This window comes from Taeniopygia guttata, chromosome 9, assembly GCF_048771995.1.
Source record: "Taeniopygia guttata chromosome 9, bTaeGut7.mat, whole genome shotgun sequence".
NCBI lineage: Eukaryota > Metazoa > Chordata > Aves > Passeriformes > Estrildidae > Taeniopygia > Taeniopygia guttata.
In genome coordinates this window covers 13,476,774-13,503,722 of record NC_133034.1, presented here as the reverse complement: position 1 = coordinate 13,503,722, position 26,949 = coordinate 13,476,774, and the positions used below count along the sequence as shown (strand labels likewise).

The 26,949-nt window shown below is 38.9% G+C and overlaps 1 long non-coding RNA gene across 1 annotated transcript in view; it reads left to right on the top strand.

Moving 5' to 3' along the window:
* Nucleotides 1–26,949, top strand: part of LOC121470465 (uncharacterized) — a 69,533-nt gene that overhangs the window by 16,902 nt on the left and 25,682 nt on the right. The window contains exons 3-4 of the long non-coding RNA XR_012057460.1: nucleotides 10,067–10,206; nucleotides 10,589–10,849. This is a non-coding gene — a long non-coding RNA (uncharacterized lncRNA). The remainder of the gene's footprint in view (nucleotides 1–10,066; nucleotides 10,207–10,588; nucleotides 10,850–26,949) is intronic.

Sequence of the window (26,949 nt, the reverse complement as noted above, 5' to 3'; positions counted from 1 at the left end):
TGGTTCTAACACAAGCAAATTCATTAAGTTAGGAGACAGGGAAGTAAAATATATCTTTAATAAAAGTAGTTATTAATTTTGTGGAATTGAAATGAGTATGAGAATTAAATACAGATGTTGATACCTCTGTATGTCCAGTTGCAGCTAATGAGAGTAAAGTTCTCAAAATTAGCTTTCTGTTGAACAAGTAGTAATTTTGTGATATAATGGCAGTTTGACTTCTTGTCTATTATTTGTGTAGGAAAAATAAGTTTAATTTTTCATGCTTTATTTAAAACCCCTTATGTTAATAACATTAGAGTTGTGGAGTTCAACTGTTAAGTTCTAGAAAGTGTTTTAATCTTTCCAGTCTAAATTTCTCTTATGTTCTGTTGTGGTTCTAAACATCTAAGTCCGTTCTTCTAAAACTTTTGCTCTGGTGTCAATAACTGCTGTAAATTCACAATGCATGAATGAACTACAGTTGTTCAGAAATCACTTAGTAATCGTGAGGAGTAGTGCAGAAAGGGGTGATGGATGTGAGTATGAAGTGACAATGACTTAAGCACCTCTTCAAGTGAATGGACACTTTTGGGAGTTATTTCTGTACTCGAGGAAGACGCATGAGAATTACTCATAATGGCAGAATCAAGCATATGTTTAAATCTTTGCAAAATTATAATATAATGATGCAAGCCTAGAATGTTATGGTAGCAATGGAGCCTGAATCTCTCTGAACAGGATGGCTTTGGCCAGAGGCTTCAATTCAGCTGGATGTCTCTTTGCTAGAAAATAAGTTAATTTTCACCATGTCTTTCTGTGTTGCTGTTTCACTTTTGCAGTTACTCCTGACAATTTTCAAGTAAACTAGGATTTTAATTCTACCCTGTTTTAGTCTTCCAAACTGTTAGTTACAAACAGAGAACTCCAGGAAGGTGCTGCTGGAGAATATTCTGGGTCCCTGTACATGTGCATTAAACCCTACAGAGGAGTGAAAGGCTATGAATTGGAGGTGTAATCACCTGAGAGATCCAGACAAGTAAGTAACTAAGTTTCTATGCAATTTGAGTGTCTCTAGTTAGGTGTTTTGTTTTATTTGGAAGTTACAGACATAGGACCAACCATACTGTAATATTATTCAGAATCTGTCAGCTCTCAGATTAAAATGAGTTTTTTAGAATAGAACTTTCTGAACTCAGGTGATAGCAACAAATGACTGGAAAACCTCAGTTCATGGGAACTGGACTCTTTCAGAGACATAGTGGAACATAGATGTTTTTACAAAGTTTTGTAGACAAAATATTCCCCAGCATAATTCTTTCCCACATGGTGTCAAATAATTGCCTTGTATTTGATGGAGCTTCTATTGATTTATTCTTCTTTTAGAAAATGGATCACTTGGTAAATGTTTCCTTGAGCTTGAATCTAGTTGGTGTGCTTTAATATATGTTTTTAAATATGGGTGTGGAAATTACGCAATATCAGACTAAAAGAAATTGAATGACAAAATTACCTTCTTCCAAATCAGACACATAGAAAATCCTATTGAAATGACACCATTTTGGGATTGTCATGGTCAGATTTGGAGAAAGAAGCAAGATTAAAACAGCAGCTTGTTTAATGCTGGCCTGTGTCATTTATGGGGCTTTCATGAGATCTCCTGTCATCTCACGTTAACCAGAAGTCATTGTTTCCACTGAAAACATTGACAACTAGAAGTGTTTGGTTGCAGTGGGCCTTGTTACTTATGTCTTGTTACCTTGTGATAATACTGTAATAGGTCATTACTGTTCTTGTTATAGAGAAAAGGATTTAGTTAGGTGATGCATAGCGGCTGTTTCAGTTCAAAATGTTTGCACCTTGAAGCTGCAACGCCTCGTCACATCATTAGAGTATAGCTGTAGGAAGAGGGAGAGCATATTTACTGGAAACAATCAGAGTGGAATGGCATATGTGTGTCTGTGAGTCAGTCTGCAATATGTTAATGGCAGTATGAAAAATGGGCAGCTGCTTCTCCACTGATGGTGTTGAGTGGAACCCTGTCCAGCATGGACCCTGCTATTTTTATGGAGAGCATGAATTTTCTGTTTCGTCAGTATTTGAAAAATCGTGGAAGAGGCTGAGATGACAGCAGTGACTTGAGTTTTGTTTATTTCCACCTCATTATTTAACAGTGCTTAAACACGTGCTTAATCTCTCTCTAGTTTCAAAACCATAGTTTAAAGAAATCTCTCATAAAAGTGTCTGAATGAAACTACACACCATAAAATCTCTTTAGAAAAGAGATTTTTAATGGAAACACTGCTGCAAGATTTATTGCACTGGTTCTGAAATTGCACTGTTATAATAAGGGTTAAGGCTCAATTGTTCACTCTCCAGCAGCAATAACTTTCTCATTGGAATCTGAAAATAAACCCCTATGAATAAAATGACACCAAAACTTAAGTTGTTTTCTTGAGACAGCTAGCCTTTTTGAACAGAAGCTATTCTGAGGTCTGGTACTGTATTTCTGCTGAAAAATTACACTGGCTTGCCAAATATCTTAATGACTTTTCTCTCAGCAGTTGGTAATGGTGAAATGTTATTCTAGTAACCATAATGTCTCTCATAAAACAATTGCATACAATATGTACTGTACTTCTATTTTAGTGAGCACTTCCATCGGGCTTGTACTGCCAGTAGCCATTTAACATTTCATAGCAAACTGCTCACCAGTCCTTCAAGTGTAATATTGCAGAAACAGTGAAGAAATGCGTGATTAAAGGCATTCACTGAGAGTGGACCATTTAGCTCTACCCTATCCTGCAAGATAAACCAGCCTTCACATTTGTAGGTGCTCATCATATAAATGACAGTTCTATGTGGTCATTTAATTTTACGATCTCAATTCTCGCATATATTGCTAACATAAATATAGTGTTCTCCTGCAGGGAGGTCTGCTGGGTATTATAAAATCAGTAAGACCTCAATGGGTTCAAATGGACATCTTTTATAATTATTGCTATAAAATTTCTTGACAATGCATTTTGTTGTCCAATGAGTAAAGAAAATGATTTTCTGAAAGAATGGGTTTTGACAAAGAGAGCAATGGAGCTTAGGGATTTGTTCCTGTGCTCAAGCATATTTAAATTACCTCCGTTACTCTTACCTTTTGGACAGAAGCCAATATCCTGGAATAACTTTTTACAATGAAGCTCCAGCCAGTGAGTGGCTATACTTCACATTGTTTTCTGGTGTGGAGAGACAATGCAGGATATCTAGAGGGAAAAGATTAATTTGCTATTTAATGCAATTAAATTCTATTTGCCAAGCAATTCTTTTTACAAGCTGTTGAAGAGATTGGGGAATCTGAGAGAAGATGAGGGCAGTAAATGTATTCCCAGAAGTGGTTTTAAGGGAAGAAACAGACGTGTCCATACTGGATTTCAGGACAGTCGTATTAGCTGGAGACACCTTGTTACATCTTTCTTGTAATTCTCTAAAATCTGTCTCTTTCACCTATGTCTGGAAAGGAATTATTTCATGTCATTTGAGCACATTTACATAATAAAAGATATTAAGTTTCCCTTGGAAGGCTGAATAGCAAAGTTTCCTTGCTTGAATTGCCTTTGGAACATGGGCTTTGCCTGCAGAGTGCCTGGGTTGGGCAGCAGCAGTGCCCTGGGTGCCACCAGTGGGCTGTAGAGAACACAGTCCGTGTGCTGTCAGCCACGGGCTGGAGTTAGGAGGCTCAGTACTGGTGTCTCCTTGGACATGGAAACACAGAAATTATTCAGCTGCTTAGTGCCTGAATGCACTAGATATGGATTCAGTTTCATAGGAAGATCTGTAGCAGTTGTTTTGGACCATTAGTGAATTTGCAATGATCAAAACAGAGTGGTATCAATACCTGTATGGATAGACTAGCAGTATCCTATTACTGAGTTTCTGATTTTTATAAATATTATGAAATGAGAGGAAGGAGAGGCAGTGTTCTTGTGGGTTGGTGTTACTTCATGGATTTGATTGAAATTAATGTGATGGATGTTAGCTTATGATTTAGTTCCTCTTGTCCATCGGAATAAGCTGGTTTATATTACATGAGGGCTCTCTGCCACTTTTTTAATACAAAAAATTTATTTCTCACATATCAACAGCACTTTCTCAAAGGCATTCTTACAATATTTGATTGCCCAGTGTCAGCAATGGTGGTATTCTGATCTTTAAGCAGCCTTGGAGGTGTGGCAGTATCACATAGATAGTAACAGAAATTTAACACTAAATGTGTGCTGGAGCAGGAAGTGCAAGAGCAATATGCATTTACCCCAGAAGTCAATTGGCTGGATACTACAATTATAGTAATGAAGTTGTAGGTTCATAGCTGAAAAATAACTGCACAGTAACCCTTGATAAATTTAGGTAGCAAATAAGTTAACTTGTTGCCACAAATGTATTCATTGGAAAAAGGTGAAGGCAAAGGCAAGATAAACAGCATATTTATTAAGGTATATGGAGGTTTTAAGTGTTGGCAGCTCATGTTTTTGATTTTTTTTTCCTGTGTAGTTCTAAAGCCATTATATTAATTGTTTTTCTTACCGGGAATAAGAGCCAAGTGTCTTCAAATACATTTACCTTTGAAGTAATTAAAATAAAGTGTCTACTGACCATAGCAAATAAGCAAACATGCTCTGCATGAAAATAAGCAGTGATAAGGAAAAAAATGTTATGCAAGAAAACAGTAAGGGAAAAGAAAAGAAGAGATTGTAGCTGTAGTTTCTTTACTGGAACCTTAGCAAACAGAATTGATTATTCTGAGCCATCACACACATAAATATGTGCTAGCTGCTATAGCTTGGAGATATCTGTTAAGGAGATTATCAGACTTTTGCGTGAAGAGTTGAAGCCAACTTCGCGCACCTGTGTTCCAGGAAGAAATAATTTACAGGAATTCCAAGCACTTGGGAAGGTTCTCATTACATGAAAAGGTTTCCATGCTTCTTACAAGAATTACAGTTTATGCATACGAAGAAACGAGCTTGGATGACTGGACAAATTCCTAAATGATACAACATAGATTAGATAAGGAATGGGGAACTAAGACCTAGAACTAGGTGAGAAGATGTAAATTGTTTGACTGAGATCTAAGTTGATTTTTGTATTTCAAATGAGAAAAATTCTGCCATTTAAAAGGGTACACCACAGGTAAAAGCTTTCCAAATATTTAATACTGGGATTAGAACACCTAGGTTCAATCTTCAAACTACATAAATTGATTTTATTGAAAGGCAACAGCCTGTGCTGCTCGGGTGATTTGTTTGTGATACACAAAGCCAGGAAGGGAGTTCTCAAGGCCAGTTTGCTCCGAACAGCTCAGCTGTGCAGGCAGCAGCTTCCAGCAGTGAGCTTGTGCTTCACTCCTTCAGACTGTGTTCCCCTACCTCTGGTGCTGTGCCCAAGGGCACTGTGTGTCCTCCTGCTCCCACTGTGAGATTCCCTGGTTTTAACAGAGAAAGATGTTTGGCCACTCCAAATATAGCTTGGTCAACCACTTGTGTTCAGTTGTAATATTCACGAATACTTGTACAGGTTTCCAAAATCCATCCTTCCTTTAGAAAATGTTGGGAACAAAATTGTGTATGTGACTGTTTGTAGAAGTCACTAATATATTAAGCAATTCATGGGTTTTTTCAATTCACAGACAGAGTTTCTTCAGCATTTGTCTGCACCCAAAATTCATGTAAGTGTAAAACAGAGTTAACCAGCAGCCAAAATAGTAGATCAGTTTTCAGACCACATGGTACTTCTACTTAATGCCTTCTGCTTTTATTCTTTTTTAAGATGTTTATGACATTGCCTGTATGAACAAGCTTAACTTAAATGATGTGATAACATGCAACAGATTTTCCCTGTACAGAGGAAACGTGCAAACAGTTTCCATAACAAGCCATTTACACTTTTCTGACAGTGCTGATGCTGCTTGGTACAAAAGTGGGATTTGTTCCTCTGCTCTGAAGATAGAGGTCCAGGCTCCAGGGAAACAAAATACATGCTCCATGGATTTTTGAATTCATTTGAGTAATACTTTTATTTTTAATTTCAGTTAAAGTAATGCTGCTTATAAGTAATTATTGCTTCTATGAATCTCAGCTGTGGTCACTTGATCTCAGGTGCTGGGTCCTAAACCTGGGGGCCTTGGTTGCCAGCCTTTTAGTATTCTGGAGACTTTTTGATATTCAGTGAAAATTCCCCAAAATATTGCTGGTCTGCCTTCCCTGTTTCAAACTCCAGTTAATATATACTAAATTCTTCTGATTGCTGGCTTAATCCTGCTTTGGTGTTATTTCACTGTACAGAATCTCCATTAAGAGTACTGGCTTCTCTGAGATCTTTGACTTGTCAGCACTCAACACTTCTCCCTCCCTGCAATTTATTCCAGTTGCTGCAGTGCATATGTATGGCAGCTCGTGTGGTCAGCAGCGTGGAAAGAAAATCGGCTGGGGCAGTCTGTGGGGTGGTACAGCATCAGTCTGCAGTGGTGTGATGCTCCTGAAGCCCTTAAAATGCAGGCAGGAACAGAGGGTTTGGAAAGCCTAATGATTCTTTAGATTTAGAAAATGTGCATGGGGGACTATCACTGAAACTCTCTGAAGTCAGCAGACAGACTCCAGTGGATTTTGAAGGGCTCAGATTGGTCCCACAGGGCATTCTGGTGATTTTCTGCATACACACTGCTTTTCAAATGACTTGCCTTTTGGGTCTCTGGGGACATAAGACATTCCCAAAATACTGAAGCATCTCGGCAGAGGAAAATTAACCATTTCTATTTGCATTTCTGTGACCTGTTTTGGATTTTAATGCATTTTCTTAAAAAATTCTGACAATAATAAAGAGGCAGGATTCTTCTAAAATATAATTTAAAAAAAGTATCAAGTGCATAAAGTAATCTGTAGTACAATGACAACATTTTTCATGTGAACTTTTACATGTGAGGAAAATGAACTGCTTGTACATTGAGTTTATCTTGGAGTCTAAATTAAACCCACAGAAGCAAAAGCCAAAAGAAAAGAGGTCCAATCAGGTTCCACAGGACTTCTGGGTATGTTTTCACTCACTTCAATGTCTCATTTGTATAATGGATCTTAAGCCTGCCCAAGCTTATGAAATACTCAGGACTTAAGTCTCAGATGTCTGCAGTACAACTTGGAGTAATTGTACTGAAGTCAATGGCCCATATCTTGCCACCAGTTCTTAAGTAGAACTTCTAGTGAATTTCAATAAAGATTTTTGCTTAAAAGTCAACAGCACAGCATGGTTCAGGGAAATTACAAGGCTGCGAGCAAAGATGTTAGTTTATTTTTCCTTTTCTTTTCAGAATACCTTGTATTTGGTTCTATAAAATAAGACTATTGCCTTGCACTGATCTGAATCAGTATGGCATTAGAAATGGCTCTTGGAGCTCTCAGTAACGTGCCTAAGCTTCACTGACAGTAAAATTAAATAACTTTTAATTAACACAGATTGAAAGAATTGGAGAGATATGTCCCTGTGTTTCTTAAAAAAAAAAAAAAAATTCCTTTTTGACAGAATGGAGCTAAGGCACATTGCTGCCCTTACATTCATTATAAATTTCAAGCTCATTTTCTCTTGTCCCAGCAGAAGGAGAAATTACTTGATGATGTAGAACTTGCCAAGTCATAATTGAACTCCATTCACCAGTCCTGCTACCTATGTGCACAAATAGAAAACAGGAATGTTTTTTGAGGAGGAGATCAGTGTTTCAAAGGAGATGGTCAGTCCCTGAGCTGTGAGATAGCACTGAGAGCAGACTTTGTCTAACATGCTGGGGAAATTATGTAGTTGCAAAGAAGCAAGTGAAACGAATTACTGGCTTATCTTGCAAGAGTAAATAAAACTTGGAAAAAAAAAATTTCTCTTTCCTCTCTGCCTAATTTTCAAGCTGTTTATAAAATGAGTGCCAGAAGCTTGCTACACACCCCAAGATCTGAGCCACCATTTGTGTTGGGCAAGACTGGACGATGTGATCCAGTCATGTGCTGCTGTTGTTTTGTGCACATGTGAGTGTGAAATTTGGGCATTTCTCTCATTTTTTTTGTATCTCTCAGCTGCATGCCCTACTTGTGACTGGCAGCACCTAGGATAGAAAGACAACTGCTCTTAGAGCTCAGGTTTCTCCATCATCTTGTGATATGGACCGAAATGTGTTTCCTTAGTGTGGGTGAGATAAAATAGAGAGAGCAGAGCTCCTTTACCTTGCTAGGAAAATGGTCCAATGGCAATCACAGTGCTGGAAAAGGGTTTCGTGTGCATGCAGGAAAGCTGAATGATGAGGTGGGAAGCAGTGTGTATGATAAGGAGCAGGTGGTCAATAGTCAACTCGAGGTACATAAAAATAATATCAATTTGTAATGTGTAGGAAACACTGTTTTCTCTTTCCTTTTAGGCTTTAAACCTAATCCTGGTTTTGCTAATTTAATAGACCATATTCTTAGGGGACCCTGTAAGCAGTTTCCTGTGCTCATACTATGAAGAAGAGACGTAATCTAGCTGCAAATGCTCACTGAGGAGTCCTAGTGTGGTAAGAGAACTCTCTGCTGGCTATTGTCAAGCCAAATGTGGGTCTACACTTCTGGTACCTTCTTACAGCTCTGCGGAGACCACATAACAGTGATGTGAGAAGAAAGGAGGTCCCTGCCTACCACACTACACTTATCATCTGTCATAATGGGGCCAACTGAGGATGGTGTATTCCAGAAGCAATGAGCATGGGCATGTGAGAGTAAATTACATGGTAATTTCAATGTCCCAGCTGCCCTAGTGCAGCTGCCAGAGATGTACTTTTGTGCTGTGGTAGAAGTGAGGTAGCCTGAAGCTGTGAGCTGCCTTAGATAAACCATGTGGGAAGCTGGTGTCCCAGCTTTTTCCCACAAGGTGTTTTAGGAAGCTCACACATTCCCAGCTCCAAACTGTGCCAGGAATCCCACAGAACTGGAGGTTTCTGTCACAGCTCTTCCCACCTTCTATAACAAAGAGGATGGGACCTAGGGAGTTTTTTGCTGCTTTATACCTGTCCCAGAATACAGTTTGGAGACCCTCTTGCTCAGTAGGGCAGTTATTTGATAGCACAACTGTCCTGTATCCACGCAATGGAACTGCTTAAAGGTGAGCTACTTTAAATAATTGTAATAGGAGGAGGAATGCACATTATACAATGACAAATATCTATATCATCATCAGGTACTGTAAAGCTACTGGTGGCATAAGGCAAGATTTTAGCATCTCTGTTTCAGTCAAATGTATTTTAGATTGTTGAGATACTTAATTTCTGAGAGAATATTCTGTAGGTGTAGATAAACACTCCATAAACAAATCTGTTTCACACATTCTCAAGGTTCTGGTAAGCACATTAAACAGAACAATGTACATGAAAGTGGACTTCACAGAAAATAAGGTAAAGATACAAAATGGTCCAGGATGAATATGGGTAAGCAGGCTCTGTGTGTCCAATAAGTTTCAAAGCTATTCAAATCACATATTTTCAGATGTCACAAAGATACTTTTCCATAGCTGTCATATCAAGAGAGTAATAGAATTTGTGTCTAAAAAAATCTTTTAAAAATATATTGGTGCAAATATTTTCTATTATTATTATTGTTTCCTTTTCCCTGAAGTCTGGAGTGCAAGTATGAATTTACATTTGCAGAGATGGTTCACTGCCCATGCTTATAGCAGAGCAGGAACTATCTGCTAAATTGAGCCCAGAAGCTGAGCATTTCTGTTAACCCTGAAAAGTAGTGCTTGTTAATTTAGGCACTGTCCCTTAGGAATGTGGCTGATAAAATGAAACTTCATTGGAGGCCATCAGCTTGGCTTGCAGATGGAGAAGCAACTGCCTTTCAAAAGACATAATTTCGAAACACCCTGTGAAACCCCTTTACCGTCAGCAGAAAATGGATGATGTGTTGTTCTCCACTGTACAGAGGTTGCCCTAATTCAGTGAAGCATCTATGTTCCCATGTGGAGGCACTCTTACTCCTCCAAACTGTAATCTTGTTTTGTCCTGAATATTATTTATGTTCCCTTTCCATAGGTTTGAATCAGTAATAAGAACAGAGACAGAGAGAGCCATCTTGTGGAAGATCACTTTACTGTCGTGCAGTTTGAGGCGCCAGGCACTTCAGAAGCTAATTTTGGAGACCTTATTTTTGCAACGAGAGACCTCAATTACAAGTGAGTGTCCTATATTTATACAGATGTATCAGTTTCTGCAGAAAGCAAGTTAAGTGAGCAGGGAATGATACTATTCCAACATTTGCCTGCTGGCATTTGATATGTGTGAACAGCATGTTTTTCGCCCCATCTTGAACTACATAATCAGCAGTTTCTTCTCTTCTTTCCATATTGCTTCTGTGCACAATTTAGATATTAAATATATATCTTGATTTGCTTTGTAACAGACTGCAAATGAAGCTTCACTGCCTCATCTTGGAAATGTGCAGCGAAAGTAGAGTTGAAAATAATATTTTTCCCTTCATGCTTACTGCTTTCAGTTGAATAATTGCACGATTCTTACAGACTACAGAAAACATTAAAAAGCTGTTCTCATCTACAGGTTCCAGCCTGAGATGTGCAAAATGCTTGTAATGAAGCTGCAAACCATGTGAAAGCAGTGACAAGATCCTTTGTGTAGCAGAGAGGGGCTCCGCTTCAAGCAGAAGAAAGAGAGCAGAGGGCATCTTTCTGATAAGAGCAGATGATGTGGGTCTAGGAAGGTCTGAGCTCTTGATAAAGTGAAAATGAAAGTGGTGCCTGATGTTCCAGCTTCCCCTCCTGAGTTAAGGGGATGAGCTACGCTTTTCAACCCCTGTATGAGGTAAGGGTCAGCGATTAGCACGAGACTACCTGGTACCTTAAATGCTGTAGTCAACAGGTGCTCTGAGGGTATCAAATTTCCAGTTAATCAAAGGTGTCAGTCCTTTAAAACATGCTTGATTTCTTTATCAATGGGAAAATTAGCTTTGGTTTAAATTCTTTAAAGATGTCACTTTTCCACCCTGCCTAATTTTGCAGAGGATTTGTGAGGTAGGAAATAGTGGAGATCAAATTTAATCCAGTCTCATATGACAATTTCATAGAAAAATAAGAAATTAATGTATAGAGATTTTGGGATTTTTTTGCATCCAGAATCACAGCACCTTTGTTTTTTTTGAGGAAATGAGCAGAGTGTTTGGGATTTTAATCTGTTTTGGTTTTCCCCATCAGCAGTCCTTGTTGTATTTCAGTATTTGTAAGACTCAATTCAAAGTCAAATATATATGGAGGATGTATCTCTACGATGTGTCACAATGTTTTTGAAACTATAATGAATTGAAGGAAATTATTATTATTAGGAATATATGTTTGTGAAGTGTGGGATCTGAAATAACTAATTCAATATTTGTTGCATAAAGCTGGAAAATCTGTAACCATGTGATAATGTTAACTTAAAAATGAAATCAGCCATAATAGCGGTAGACTACTATTTTTCTACCTCAAAATACAGATTAGCTTTCTAATCGAAAGAAACATTCTCTACCAAATGATATATCATTTCCCTTTCTTAAAAAAAGTCAAACTGAAATCAAAAACCATATCAAATGAAAAAGAGGTTTAAATTCCAAATACATCATAGACTCACAGAATTATAGCATATTCTGAGTTGGAAGAGACACACAAGGATCATCAAAGAACTGTCCCTGCTCAGCACCATCCCCAAGAGTCACACCATGTGCCTGAGAGCATTGCCCAAACACTTCTGGAGCTCTGCCAGGCTGCTGCTGCTGTGACCCCTTCCCTGGGGAGCCTGGTCAGTGCCCAACCACCCTCTGGGGGCAGAACCTTTTCCTGACATCCAACCCAAACCTCTCCTGGCACAGCTTCAGGTCACTCCCCCTGTCCTGTCCCTGGTCAGCATAGGGAGGAGATCAGTGCCTGCCCCTCCTCTTCCCCTCGGGAGGAGGCTGGAAGTGCAGAGGTCTCCCCTCAGGCTCCTCCAGGCTGAACAGACCAAGTGCCCTCAGCTGCTCCTCACACGGTTTCCCCTCAAGGTCCTTCACCATTCACAGCTCTCCTTTGGACATTGTCTAATAGCTGAGTGTCTTTCTTGCATTGTGGTGCCCAAAACTGCCCCAGCACTCAAGGTGAGGCTGCCCTAGGTCAGAGCAGAGCAGGAGAATCCCCTCCCTTGCCTGGCTGTGATGCTGTGCCTGAGGCACCGCAGGGCACAGCTGGCACTCCTGGCTGCCAGGGCACTGCTGCCTGACATTCAACTTTCCATCAACCAGGTCCCTTTCTGTGGCACTGCTCTCCAGGCTCTCATTCCCCAGTCTGTCTGTGCACCCAGGCTGTCCCATCCCAGGTGCAGAATTCAGCACTTGTCTTCATATAACTGGTGACTGTCCAGCCCTCTAAATTGTCAAGGTCTCCCTGCAGGGCCTCTCTGCCTGTAAAGGAGTCAACAGCTCCTCCCAATTTAGTACCTTTAGCAAATTTATTTAGCATCCCTTTGAGTCCTGTGTCCAAGTAATTTATGGAAGTTGATGAGTCAGCCCAGAGCAGACCTGTTCCATCAGTAACACTGGTCTAGGACACAGCATTCCCTTCAACTTGATGGGCTACTGCTCTGTAGCAGTTCCTCAGCAATGCTAAAGGACCCTGGTCTTTAGGCACAGATCCTCACCCAGACAAGGACTGCTGTATCTGAAAATATCCCATCTCTCCCAGCTATTTTCATATGTAAACTGTCTTTCAAAACAATTGAAAACAAAGGATAATGCTACATTGCACTCTGGCTTTTTATGATCTTTCATTCGAAACTCAGAATATGTGTCTGTGTGTGTGTTAAGCTTTAAATGTCATTACCTATTTCTCATGAATATTTCAGATTCAAAAATTTACAGGCTATTGTTCTCACAAGCTAAACACTTGTTGTTTCTGGATAGATGAGTAATGAGTGATACAGGAAGCCTCAGTAAGATGAAATAAATCTATTCTGAGTATGAAGTACAGTGTAGCCTGCTTTTGCCTTATTTTTTTTTTCTGGAATAGTCAGGTGAAAAATGATGTAACATTTGATTTAAGTTTGGTTATTTGCCTGTATGATACACAGATGCCATAATATTTCTTCAGTTTTTGTCAGATGTCAAGGTACCTGAACAGCTGGTAAATGTTAATGTCTTAAAGATAACTGGTTTACTGTGCATATATTTTCATTTGACGCACAAGTAGGTGATCCAAGCAAAACTACAGCAAAGATGGGGGAAGAGAGGTCTTTGTCTCCCCTGCATGTGAACAACAGAGCAATTCAGCGCAAATAGGGTCCAACTCCCTCCCTTTTGCCATCTGAAAAGGGACTGCAGGTCTGTGATACTGTGTTGAGCCAGTGGCTGTGGCTAAGGGGGCCCAGGGAGGTTGGAAGGAGCACTCAGGAGGGTGCTCACTGCCTGGAGGCTGAGGGTGGGGGACTGATGCTGGGTGGGCCAAGGGAAATGAACTGTATGGATCCTGCTCTGCTCTGAATAAAGTCCAACAAATTGGTAGTGGCAAGTTTTGTCACCCAGAGACGGCACTTGGGTACTGTTCAGTGGTATCATGCAGTTCACAAATATAAAACTGCTTTCAGTGAATACAGAGAAAGTAAGAATGAGTCATGATGAGTGCTCTGCATTTTTCTGATGTGTATTGTGGGTTTCTTCAAACTTGTACATTGCTGCCTGAGTGAATGCAGCTTTATGACAAGGAAGCCTTTAAAGTGGTCTTTAAAGGTGGAAGAGGCAAAAGGAAAGTGCTGGCACAGGTAAGATAACATCAGATGCACAGATTTAAATTGTCACAGTGACAGTCTAGAGTAGGATGGCTTACTTTTTAGGGCTCACTTGATGGCCAGGGAGAATTTCTCTTCTCATGTCTTAAAGAGAGAGAGAGGGGTTTTAGAGAGATGTGATAGCGAGGGTAAGTGTGATGCAGACCCTGAGAAAAATCAGGGTACCAAGAAATTTCAGGTATAGGGCTTGCTATCCCAAGCTAGATAGGTAACCAGGTTGTCTCCAGTATAGGAAAAAGAGGATATATGTATGTAGGGCATATATATAGAACTCTCTTTTGGCTTTCCACCATGACATTGATGCTTTCCAACACTGGGTGAAAGAATAGCAAGTTCTTTCTTTTGTTAGCTGCTTTAAATGTCTGCTGTTATGGTGCAGTGCAGGATAAATCCTCTGAGAAGCCCATCTGAGCTTGCTTGGGTAGGGAAGTACTAACTGTGGCTGGTGGGCAGGGATGAAAAGTCTCTAGGTACTGATATGGGAGGGGGTGAGTTGTGAGATTTTATTCTGAGAGAGGAAATACCCCAGGCCATTGCTGATGCCACATTGTGAACATCAGATCCTGAGAAAGGGCTGTGGAGCAGAGCCGCCTGGCCAAGTGATGGGGATGTGAGCTGTACCAGGAGAAAGGGCAGGGCAAAGGCTGAATTTTCAATGGTGTGGAACACACTGTTGGAGGAAGTGCCTTTCAGTAACACAAAATATATTATAATCCAACATTTTGTTTTCTGTAGCATTTCAATTGTATATTAAAACCAGTAAATTACTCTGATAGAGTGTGATGTTCAAGGGTCTAAACATTCTTTTTGAATCTCTGTTTCTCACTGATATTTGGGAATGACACATTGACACAGTGGGTACTGTTTTATTGTAAGATTATCTGAGTTATTTATATCTTGAAAAATACTGAAGATTCATCTGTTTTTTGCTTCCATCCCAGTGTCTCTGTGCTTTGATTTTATGACTGGTGTGGCATTTGGTAGTTAAAATTCTTCCTTTGTCTGTAATATTTGCAGTAATGGTGGCACCTTCACCTACTGACAGCATTAGTATCAGTTGATACCTTTTTATTCACTATCAAATTAGTTCACTGTAATAACCAGATTTGATAACCACTGAGAAAACTATTATTATAATAATGCTCTTATTCCATAAAGGGTGCTGTAATTTTTCCCAGGATAATTAGGGAAATAGATCACTAAATCTCAGAGATTTTGGCATCATGTTACTAAGTTTCTCGTGTGGCATTGGTTCACCACTTCCCTCTGATATCCTGACTGTGGAAGAAGCGAATAGAAAATCCAATAACCTTCCTAAGGTCAGGATTTCCAAATGGAAGTCTAGCACAAAATTGATTGCAGATAAATCTAGGATCCTTTCTGCATCTGTTGCCATACCGGATCATGTATGTCATCCAGCATGTCCCATGCTTTGAGTTATAGATTACTGCCTCAGAGTTCCCTATGCACACATGCAGCTGCTCTTTCCTATGAAGCATCTATTTCCTCTTTGTCCAAGAGAGGTTGCTGAGCCAAGGCAGAGGTGATGTCATTGCTGTGGATGTATTTGGGGATTTCTGAGCACCCCCAGGATCCACTCTTGTAAAACTGAAGAGAAGCTGGGACCACTTTTCTCCACACTCTGTCTTTACAGATACTCCCAAGTCACTTCTAAAGAGCACCTGTGTAAGAGAAGAAGTTCCCCAAATAGCAGGAGTTTTACACACATTTTCAGGGGAATGAATTAGAAGAAAAGCTGCTGCCTCACAGTGTCTCTTCTCCCAGTGGAGAAACTTGTGCTCACTAATGGAGCTCTAGAGACAGGATACACCTGCCCAGTACGTAGATTTCAACCCAGTAGTTCACTAAGCCACATTGCCTCTCTCCTGCATAAGATTGAGGGAATTGTTTTGCAATCAAATAGAAGAATTTATTTAAATGCAATGACACCAACTAATGGCATGGTAAGGGCAAACAGTGTGTAGGACTGAGCTGTGTAAATGCTGCTGTGAATTTTTTCAGTCCACCACATCTTGTGAGTGAGGAAAACATGTTGCCTGGAGTAGGCAATTATTGCATCTTGGGTGTTATGGGATAGAGGTTTCTTTGGCTCCAAATGAGCGTGCACTACAGTTTTCTGACATTCTTACAGCAGCCTTCACTCAGTAATGTGAGATCTCTCCAAAGAGCTTTGTATGCAAGCTAAGATCAGCACTATCTTGCACTAGTGACAGAGATTTTACAGTTTTAGGGAAGTTCTGTCAGCATGGACATGGGAAAAAAGCCTAAAATGAGGTATCAATATTTAAGCTGTTTGGCAGGTGTGTGGACATGCTTCACTGTACTTGTACATACTTATCAATCAACTCCCAGATTCTTAAAGTTGTCTAGCCAGAAACAACTGTATGTTGTTGCCCCAACTGTATGTATGTTCTTGCCCCAACTGTATGTATGGGGCAAATGAATTACATTGGTGATACTGAACAAGTAACTTATTTATGTAGTTCAATAGACAGATTTAACAAATCTCCATCTTATCTCCTTTTCTACTTTCATAATTTAAACTCTTGAGCCTGGACTACAAGTATTGCTTTATAAGTGCCAACAGCTAACATCACTCCTAACCTTGTTGTGACTATTAAAATATATTGACAGGGGTCTTTCTTCTGAAAGAATCATATATAGTGCTGAACAGCTGCCTACCACAGGAAAAAACACAAGTTAGACAATCTTCAGACCTTTGGTACACGCTAATTATGGTATGAATTGTGTGAATTTCATTTGTACTTGCGTATTTATATATATCTCATTAATTTGTTACAAAGAGGGAAAAAATCATTACTGTAGAGTCAAATTGCCTGTAAATGACTTAAGGAATATGTTAATGATCCTGCTCCAAATGAATAATTATAACACAGGTGCACTTGAGATGTGATCATTTAACTGACAGCACACAGCTTCTAATGTCTTGAATATCCATGATAATGGTGATGTCATAGCAGCCAGTTAAAATAATCACTCACATCCTCCATTTAATACACAGGAGAACTGTGGGTATAATTCCCATACAGAGCTATTGCCTTGCTTATTTAAGGACTAGTTAATTTATAAACAAATCAAGAAGTCACTCTGCATTGATTTTACTGCACTGTTTCCAGTAAAATGTCACACTATTGTCTCCAATAGAAAATAAACATCGATGGCAGAAAGGCATTACTGCATCAATTAGATGTACAGTGTAAAGGATCTTACCTCAAAATATCTGAGTGTCATAAATATATGAATTGCACTTCACCTGCTTTGCTACTAATATCTGGCTAAACCTTACGTGTTTGTTGTTTTAGAGATGCTTGTAGTTCAGCTCCCTCTGAAGCTGATGCCTGTGGGAATTGGAGATGTCTGCTATGACATGCACAAAATAGCCCCTGTCTACAGATGTGTTGTCTCATTAAGATGAGATTTGACCTCTGTAAAGGCCAGTCTTCTTCTGGGCTTATGTCCCATTTCATTTCACACAGCAGTGCAACACATTAAGCTTTTCAGTTGCATTTGTGGTCAAGATCAGATTTTAAGTGTCTAACAGTCCAAAATTTCAATAGTCTACCTTGAAAGCGCAGGAGTTCAGAGAAGGCAGCAGTGTACTGCCTAGGTGTTATCTCCATGATAATAGCAACGAAACTGGAGCAGTAGCTAAATATAGAACAGTACTTCTGCATCTAATTCATGTGTTGTCGTGTAATTACAAAAAAGATGAAGAATTAAATCTCTAACCTGTAATGAGGTTTATGAGGAAAACTTAGAGAATTCCTAAGGTTGTTTCCAGTTAAGGTTAGCACTATATGCCTTGAGAAGAACACTACCACCTTATTTAGAATAATAGAACTGTATTGATGCAGGTTATGTTAGCAGCAAGAGTCTGTGCTAGGAGGGAAGAACTCTTTTGAAGATATCAGTTCCAAAGCATAATAAAACAGGTGCATCTTAATAGGTCTACCAGGAATGTTTTAGCTGTTAGCATCTTTTAAATGCTTCTGCTGAGAAACCCTGTTTTCATAACAAGGTTGGTGAGTATTAAACCTGTGATAGTTCTTTCTGGGATTACTATAATTTATAAAAACAATGAAAACTTGCTAAAAAAACATTTATGTATTTATAAATGTTGTAATCCAGGGGTCCCACTGATATTTGTGGTGAAGGATATGCCTAAGGGCATATAACCCTGCTTGTACATTGCCAGGACTGCAATCTGGTTTATGACAAAACAGATTCATTTATCTCCAAATAAATAAATTACTTTTGTGAACATTTAGAAACATTTGCATAATTAGGCTGTAAGATCTTAGCAGTCTTTTTCATAATAATTAAACTAATCTAATCTTGGACAGGGTAAACAGACTTACTAGGCTGAGAGCAGCCTTCAGGCAAGAAACTTACTACATTCTACAAGAACTGTAAGGCTGATGATGTTTGTTAATTATGCAGAGCTTTTACTCCCCAGTAATAGCAGCGTTTGTATTGCCTGAAGCTCAGATAGCTACTCCCAGGCACATAAAATTAGGCTCAGTTTTGTTTTTTTTTTTTTGTCATTCTTTAAAGAAACCCAACAAAACAAAACAAAAAAAAAAAACCCAAAACACAAAACCACAACAAAACCACAAAACAAAGAAGGTACTTCAAAATGATTATACGCTTTCAACAAGGAGTCATTAACCTTACAGTGTTGGATCCTGGAGCTGCACACAATTGGCTCCCTCTGCAGTCATGTGGTCTTGATTATCTTCAGATCTGGAGTCTTTCATGCCATAGAGAGACACGGAGCTGTGAGGCTTGGTAAAAGAACAGAAGACACTATTTTCTGGGGACCTCAGGAAGAAAGATTGGGAATATCAAATAGGTCTTAACCAGGACAGTTCTCAGTCAAGCAGTCAATCAAAATTTATAACCATAAATCAAAAAAAGAAGATCAGAAACAGTACCAAGGAAATTCTGAAAAGATTTTCTTTCTTTAAAGAGTCTGTCATCTTTATCTAGTTTTATGTGAGCCATCAGTCCATGAAGACTTCAACTGACATGTAAACTCAAGAAGAAGGAGATTTCTGCTTACTAACAGAGCATGGCATTAACAATAATGGTATTCAAACTCTACAAGTTTATTAAAAAAAAAAAAATCTCTAAACAAAATTGTTTTGTATGCAAGAATTTACTTTCTAAATATTATTTCCCTCAAAACTGGACATGCAGGAAACTCTGGATTTTTTTTCTTTGTGCTTTGTTTAATTTACAATATTTAAAAAAAAAAACAAATTCATATGATTAGATATTAAAAGGCTGATTTATAATTTATAATTTTTTTCCTCAGAATTTGCATACAAATTCATGATGCATTACCTTTTTCAGTAAAGATTTAATTATGTCTAGATAGGAATAGTGATGCCTGACCCCTGCGGGGCAGGTGGTTAAACTGTATTAAAGTGGTGCAACATGAAGCACTGCCTCTAATAATCCAGGGCTGGATTTCACTGATACCAAGAAGTAGAATGCTTTAGGAATTTCTCTTGTTCGTTTCAAAGGTTGTTCCCTCAGTAAATGATGTTAGATGAAGTTTACAGAATCTGTCTCTTCAAACAAGTTACATCATGATTTGCTTATGAAGACTCATGAATCTGAATAACTACCAATCTTTTAAAGCCTTGAGAGTCAAGAGATCTGGAACGGGCAATGCATCTATGGATGTTTTTTCCATAATAAATGAGTGAGTAGAAGGAAGAAATTGGCAGGAATTTGTTTTCAGCTTTTGCCTCTTCTGGCCTGTGCAGCTGAGCCATCCAAAGATGGTGTAATGCATGGATAACAAGCAAGCATCCCATTGCCAACTATTTTCTGCACAAGAACCATGCAAGATAGCAACTTTCCCACTGCAGTTTGAACTGTCCTGCTTCAGGCCTTAGTCTTTTTTCCTGTGCTTTTCATTCCTAGGCACATTATTTCACCAAAGTTTTTGAGTCCAGCATGTCTGCCAGTCAGTGCTATAAGCTAGTGGGTCATTGCTGTTCCGTTAACATTTTGTGGTGTTGCCAATGGCAGGAATTCAAGTACCATGTGGTGTTCTTTATTAACTTTTATGACAGAATAGTACAAGATTCTTGTATCAATGAAATTAATAAGAAAGAAAAATCCTGGTTTAAAGCCATGAATTGTGTAACAGTTTAACTAGATGCTGCACAAAGACTGGAAATAAGGCTAGAAGGGACTGCTGTGGGTTTCCTGGTCACAGGAGCAGCTCCTGGTTTCTGTGAGGAGCAAACCTTCACCTGTTCCTCCTCTCTGCAGTGCATTGCATAGCTATGCAGTATTTATTTGACAGAAATGCAGAATACATTTAGAAAAAAGGAGTTGCCAAGGCTGGACTACCAGATTTGCAGTGTGAAAATGTGGCACTGCTGCTGTTGTAACTTCCACCCTTAATGCCATTTCCCACAGGGTCACTGCTGAACCCTTGGACTAGTGCAGGTCAGAAGAGTGAGCAGGAGCAACTCCAAGCCTCTTGTCCTGGTCACAGCAGGCTATCTAGGAAAAGTCACATTGCCTATGCTTTTAGGAAAGAACACAGATTTTTAGATTATGATATGGACAAACTGCATTGTGTATAATATTTGATGTCTCTGGTTATTGATTGCCTTTGATAGTTTATATCTTTAACATGAAGCTAATCATCAGATTACATTTAATAGGTACATAACTTGAAATTTTAGGAGCTGCTTGTATGTTGCTGTTCATTTTATTTGACTATACACTGTGCAATGTTATATGCACCTTCATCTTCCTCACTTGAAAGCAGAAGTAAATGAGCCCCCCATTTTTTTTTTTTTAATCCTGCCCTTCTTGAATTATCAGTTAATTATAAGGAGAACATATGAGACTGACTGCTGTTTTTCTCTGTGTGGGCAAAGGATGACCAGGATAGAGATGGTACCATTCTCTCTGCTCACCAGACTGTCTTGGTGTTAGAGTTAAGTTTTTCCTCTCCCTTATCTCTTCAGAAGAATGAGAAAATGGTGCATAAGCTGCTACTTTGAGATACAGTTGATTCACAGGTGCTGTCTGAGTAGGTGCAGTTATGTCTGCTGCTCTTTCAGGACAGAATGTGAGATTTGGGACAAATTGGCCCATCAAATCCATGTACCATCTATTTACAAAATGGCACAGCATGCTGAGGACATTAGATGCATCTGAAGATGGTGTTAAGTTGAATACATGTATATGACCACAGATAATTAGAATAAAATAGTTATTGTAATTATAGTTTTATGAGAAATTTGCATTATTATTAGGTCACCTATTATGGTAAAAGCTTGGTTTATGAAGATAATCCACATTTTTCAATCCCCATATAGGAAGAAATGCCTTTCATAGCTACAGCTTTTTCTCCTGTCTAGCTCTGTCTTGATGTTAGAATTTCATTGGGTGAATTAATTTCAGGGCTTAAACCCTGAATAGTTGAAGTACTGAATATTTTTGTTAGTATAAAGCTCATTTTCAGCAATCACTTGTGATCAAGGTATTCTACATTACTTTTACCCTGTATACTCTTTGAAAATGGTATTTTTGGAAAGCTTGGTATATACAGGTATCATTCTCTTGAGAGTTTGAAAGGGGGAAAAAAATTAAAAATTGTCAGCTTTCTTATTTCCAACACTTCAAAGCATATTTACTAAAGCTATGTTGACTGGATTTCTGTATAATTTTGTGTGAATGATTTATCTTGTCTGGTCCAGAATGTAAACTTGCTAAACATTGTAAATTAAGGATTTTTTTATGGGGGGAAAATGCTTACTAATTTGCATTATAAACAGCAGCCCAATTTCAGGCAAGTTATGCTTTCATTTCAGTAGTGTTAGAGACAGAGAGCACTAATTACAGAGTGAGAATTTTCAAAGGTGGTTAGAGAACAAGTGCATGGGCCGATGACACAGATCTCCTTAAATTAGTTAGATTGTTTTGAAAAGTTGAGATGGTTTCATTCTCATATTATTCCTTCACTATAATCTTTATAGATTATAATAATATCTTGATCCCTCTGTCTCAAGATGTCACTAGTTATTTAATAGTTTTGACTTTTTTTTTCCTTAAATTGTATTATATACTGAAAATTCACACAATTTCATGATTGATAAAAAAATATTGGTTTTTCTTCAAGTTAAGAGCATGGGATCACTTCAAAGTGAAAGGAATCCAAACTTTAATAAGTCCATCAAAAACAGTTGAATAAAATTGTTAAAAGCAATAATAGCCCCCAAACCCCAGGACTCAGTGGATGCAAGTCTAAAAACTTGACTTACATTCCAGTTTTGTAGCATGTCACATTTCTTGTATTTTATTTGTGTACCGATGCCAAAGAATGCTACACATGTGTAGAAGACTTGGGAACAGTGAATCAAAACAGTAGTTATCACAACTTACAATATTGAGCAGAATGACGTCAAGGAAAAAGACTGAATGAGTTGGAAGCAAAAATACCCAAGAAAAGTGAGATTGGAATCATTAGAGTAGCATCTCAAGAAAAATAAGATGCACAATTTTCACCTGTAAGTATCTGCATGTTTTTACTGGAGGTAACTATTGTGATTATTTGAATTCTTAATGAATTCCATACCAATCAGTTTAAAATTTTTGGAAGAAAATCTGCTTTTTAGAAGATATGAAAGAATGTAGATAGATTTAGCCACTCCTGGGTGAAGTGAAAAATCTTTTAATCCGACAGTACACTGTCTGAAGTGAAAAATAGTAGCACAGAGCTGGTTTTTGTGATCCTTGATGTCCTTATTTGGAATAACTTTAGTCTAAATACATCTACTGTGTGTGCAGCAGAGGCAGGCTTGTTAGGAGTCTGGTCTAAGCGAGAAGGTAAGAAGGGAGCTGCCTACTGAAGGTACAGTGCAAATTATCCCATCAAGGGGCAAGGACAGGAAATACAGTAGGAACCCAAGCTGACTAAATCAAGAGCACTTCCCATACTTCAGACATGGGGAAGAGGATTGAACAAAGTGGAAACTAGGTCAGCTTACTACAGCAAACTGCGCACGTGTAAGTAAATCAGAGGAGCTGTTCGTGAGCGAGGGCAGTGGCTGAAGGGACAGTGGAAGGGCTCAAGTGTTGAGCCTTTCCTGCTGGATTTCAGGATAAAGGTCAGCTGCAATGAGGTGGCCTAACACCAGCACCAGCAGGAGACAATAAGGAAGACACAGGTCTGATACCGTGTATAAAATGTAGATGTTTTCATGCCAGCTGGGCAGAGGAACTTTGTTCTTGGTGCTTAATGGGCTGGTTGGTGAACTCTCAGAGCCTCTGATAGTTTATCTGCAGGAACTTCCGAGGGGCAGACAAGTTACCTAGATACTAGAAAGTGTAAATTTAGTGATTATGTAGAAAGAGTGGGAAAAGTGAGGAATTTATAGAATACCCAGTTGCTGGAAAGACACTAAAATATATAGAGATATGTACGGAGCAAGTATGTAACAGTTGTTCAGTACAAAAATCTATGTTGTGTGAGCAACCAAAGGTTCCTGTACTGGATCAGGTATTATTCTTGTTTACATTAATGACCTAACTAATGGGCCTGCGAGTAGTCAGTTACATTTGCAGGTGCCACCAAACTGCAAGGAAGAAACACACTAGGTTTACAAAATGCATAGGAGAGCACAGGAGACACATGAGTTTTGTAGAAAATCATGTAATGGTCCTGGTGGGACACATGTCAGAAGCAAGAAAAATTTCTGAGCTCTTGCAAAGTTTTCAAGTAATGGATTGGGATATAAGTGTGCAGGATAATGCTACTGTAAGCACCAGGAGGGTCTGAGCAGGACTATTTGTTTCAGTTTTGGACACTCCAAATAAAGTGTGGACCAGAGATGGTCCAAAGGAGAGCAGTGACAGATTTTAGAGATCGGAACCTGGAAGAAATGTGATAAAATAAAATGATACTAAAGTGTGTGTGTGCGTGTAAGCATATGATAATAGGCAGTGCAAAAATAAATATCTGCTAGAAAAACAAAAGAAATTTGTTCTCTGTCTCTCTGAAGAATAAGCAGGACAGGCCTAACATGATGCAGGTTACTTATTTGAAAAGCTTCCTAATAGTGGAGGGTGTCACTGTTCTGTGAAAATCACCATAATAAGCTGTCAGAGGAGTCTATGGAATACCCATTTTTAAAGTTTTTTAGGAACAACTGAGTATTTACTATAGGTGTCTTAAGCACAGTTATCTCAAGGTGGATCGTAGAGCAGATGAAATTTTGTACCTTTTTCAGCTGTTTGATTCTACTTTATCTTCTATGTGAGTGTAAAATGAGTGACAAATTCTAATTTGAACTACCACATGCAAACCGGGGCATGAGGGAGCTGCAAGTAGTTCCCTTTTTTGCCTGCTGAGCTCTTACTCTGAGAACTACTTCTTGAAAGTGTGAGTGACAGGAGTATTTTCTGGGTTGGGAGTATTTCTCTTTCTTTTCTTACTCTGCAAGTACAACTCCTGATGTGCATATAACCCCTGAATATGACACCCGGATACTTTGGTTATGTGTATGGTCTAAGGCCATGTTCTTCTACTTGTAGGGCCAGAGTCTTTGCAATCCTACTTGCCACCTGCTGTGAAAACCCAGAACTATTCCTTCCCTTTTGGATCTCCAGGGGCTTTTGTGAGCTAGTGTCAGAATAGTCAGTGCAAAATGTTTAATTGCATGGCATTTTCTTGCTTATACAACTCGGTGACTAAGTCAAGCAAATAGAAAATGAATGATGAGTTCACTGCTCCAAAATTGAGGCAGAAACCTGTTCTCCATTGGAGTGTACCTTTGAATGATGAGTGTATGACATATGTCTACTTATGTGAGAACTGTAGCCTATAAAATGTTCAATTTATAAATTATTCACTAAATAGTCCCTAAACTATAGCAGGGCTCTAAGGAGGGCCAGACTGCCATAAACACTACTTTTGATAAATAAAAATAATTTAATTTTCTATTATCCAGCTCAGAGTTAAAGATTCTGAGATAAACAAAGGGGCTGAGAAAAAGTCAGAGATAAGTATTCAAACTAGTGCTTCTGGAGTACACAGTGGGGAAGATATCAATTGGTGAATGCTTGTGGCTTGCATCTACCTGACCTAAAAATAAAAAATCTTGACCTGAATTAGGCTTATTTTTCCTCAATCATAACTGTACATTAAAGAGAATATGGCTTTGTGAGCCAGTTGAAACACAGGCAGAGAGGGCACTGTACACAGCAAGAAGCTGTGTTTTCCAGGGAAAGCAGGGATGAGTTGGATCCTTCTTCATTTGGAATAAAGTAGTTATGCTGAGGTAATGGTATATTTAGATAATGCTCTTCTGTGCTTTGGATCCATTTTCCTAAATTGTGTATTCTTTGGCAAAGACCTGAAACTCTTCTTTTGAAAGATCTGTTTCTTGTCTCCACAGTTTTACTGACAGACTCTGAGGACGTCAAACAATTCGGGGTGCTGGTCTCCTGACCAGAACCAGGGTTGTTACAGACAGTTCTGGGAAGGGGTCAGGAGAGGATAATCCATTTGATCCCAGTGACAGGAAAAAGACCAGCGGGGCTTGGACTGGAAAGTTCTGTGTTTAGGAAAGTGGGAAAGCTTCTGAGAAAGATGGCTGACCATAGACTGGCAAGCACATTTAAAGTGGCTTGGATAGTGGAGTCAGTGAAAGGGACATTTGACTCAGAACTTTTTCCAGGGAAGACATCTGCTGCTCCTTTCACACAACCATAGTCTATGACGAGTGTATCATCTGTTGAAATGGTTATCCCAGGCTCTCTGGGAATAAGAGGCCTCTTACAGCTTCTAACATATCCAAGAGTGAGCTGTAGGCGTTCTTGCATTAGTCAGATGCCCCCACTGCCCACAGAAGAAAGAAGTGCTGCTCAAAGTCTAACACTGCACTGATCTATGCCTTTGGAGCAGTCAAAAGGTCTGTGAGTTGTCCTTATCTGTACTTGACTAAAGCAGGTGGGATTTTTTTTTTTTCTCTTGATACCACATGCTGTTTTTGCCTCAGCACCTCTTTACATCTGTCAAAGAGATCTTGAGCTCTACTTCCTTCTGCAGTATCTGCATCTTCTCCTTCTGTGCTAAGCAGACAGAGTAAGCCTTTATGGCCTCTGCTCCCATTTCAGGGGCAGAAGTTTGGCTGCCTTTTGCAGCACTCCAGCTTGTACCATCCCAGGATTGATATCACTGGTGAGCAGGTGTGAGCAGGCTCTCTTTGGTTAGGACTGGGGTTCATGTGCAGTAACAACTGTTTAGGTAATTAAGAATTTAGAAGATGTGATGCCAAGTTTAGGATATAAAGCTCTGTTCCATGGAAAAGAAGTGTGAAGATATGACAACTGCCTTCTGAATGCTGAGAAGTGTTTAGGAAAAGGTATCTTACCTTTTGTATGTTCAAGCATCGTTTGTCACTGCCTGCAAAGAAAGCCAGGTTACGCTAGTTGCATAGGTTTTAGGTAGCTAACGTAAGGAGTGATGAATCCCATCATTATCAGAGAATATTTTAATTCAGTAACCACTAGATAAAGGTTAGGCCTTTAGAAATCCACTATGAACTCCATAGATCACTTATGACTTCAAGTGAAATTCAGAATATTTTCAGAGCCTGGATATGTTGCCTTTATTACTGTTCTCACCTCACCTGCAAGCATGCTGTTTTATTGCAGCAACCTGGAAGGCAGCTTTCCTTATACTGCCTTGAAAATGATTGTGAATGTTCCTCAGGTATATTAATTCTTCAGAAGAGAGAACATCCTTAACAGAAGAATGTAATCCTCTGCTTACTTACAATTTGCTAGGCGTATTAGTTCTTTCTGAAAATTTTCTTGTTTATGATTTGGATTTTTAATTAACTTTACATTTTAGCAAAAACCCATAGAATCATTCTTAGCTGTAAACTGCCAATGCAGTTTGGGCATCTTATCTACCATCTCCACAGCAGCGTGTACTCGAGTATCATTGACACTTCAATTTCTCTATCCTGCTTAATGGAAAATTAGTATCCCAGATACTTAATCTCGTCTTTGAATGGTTATGCTTTCAT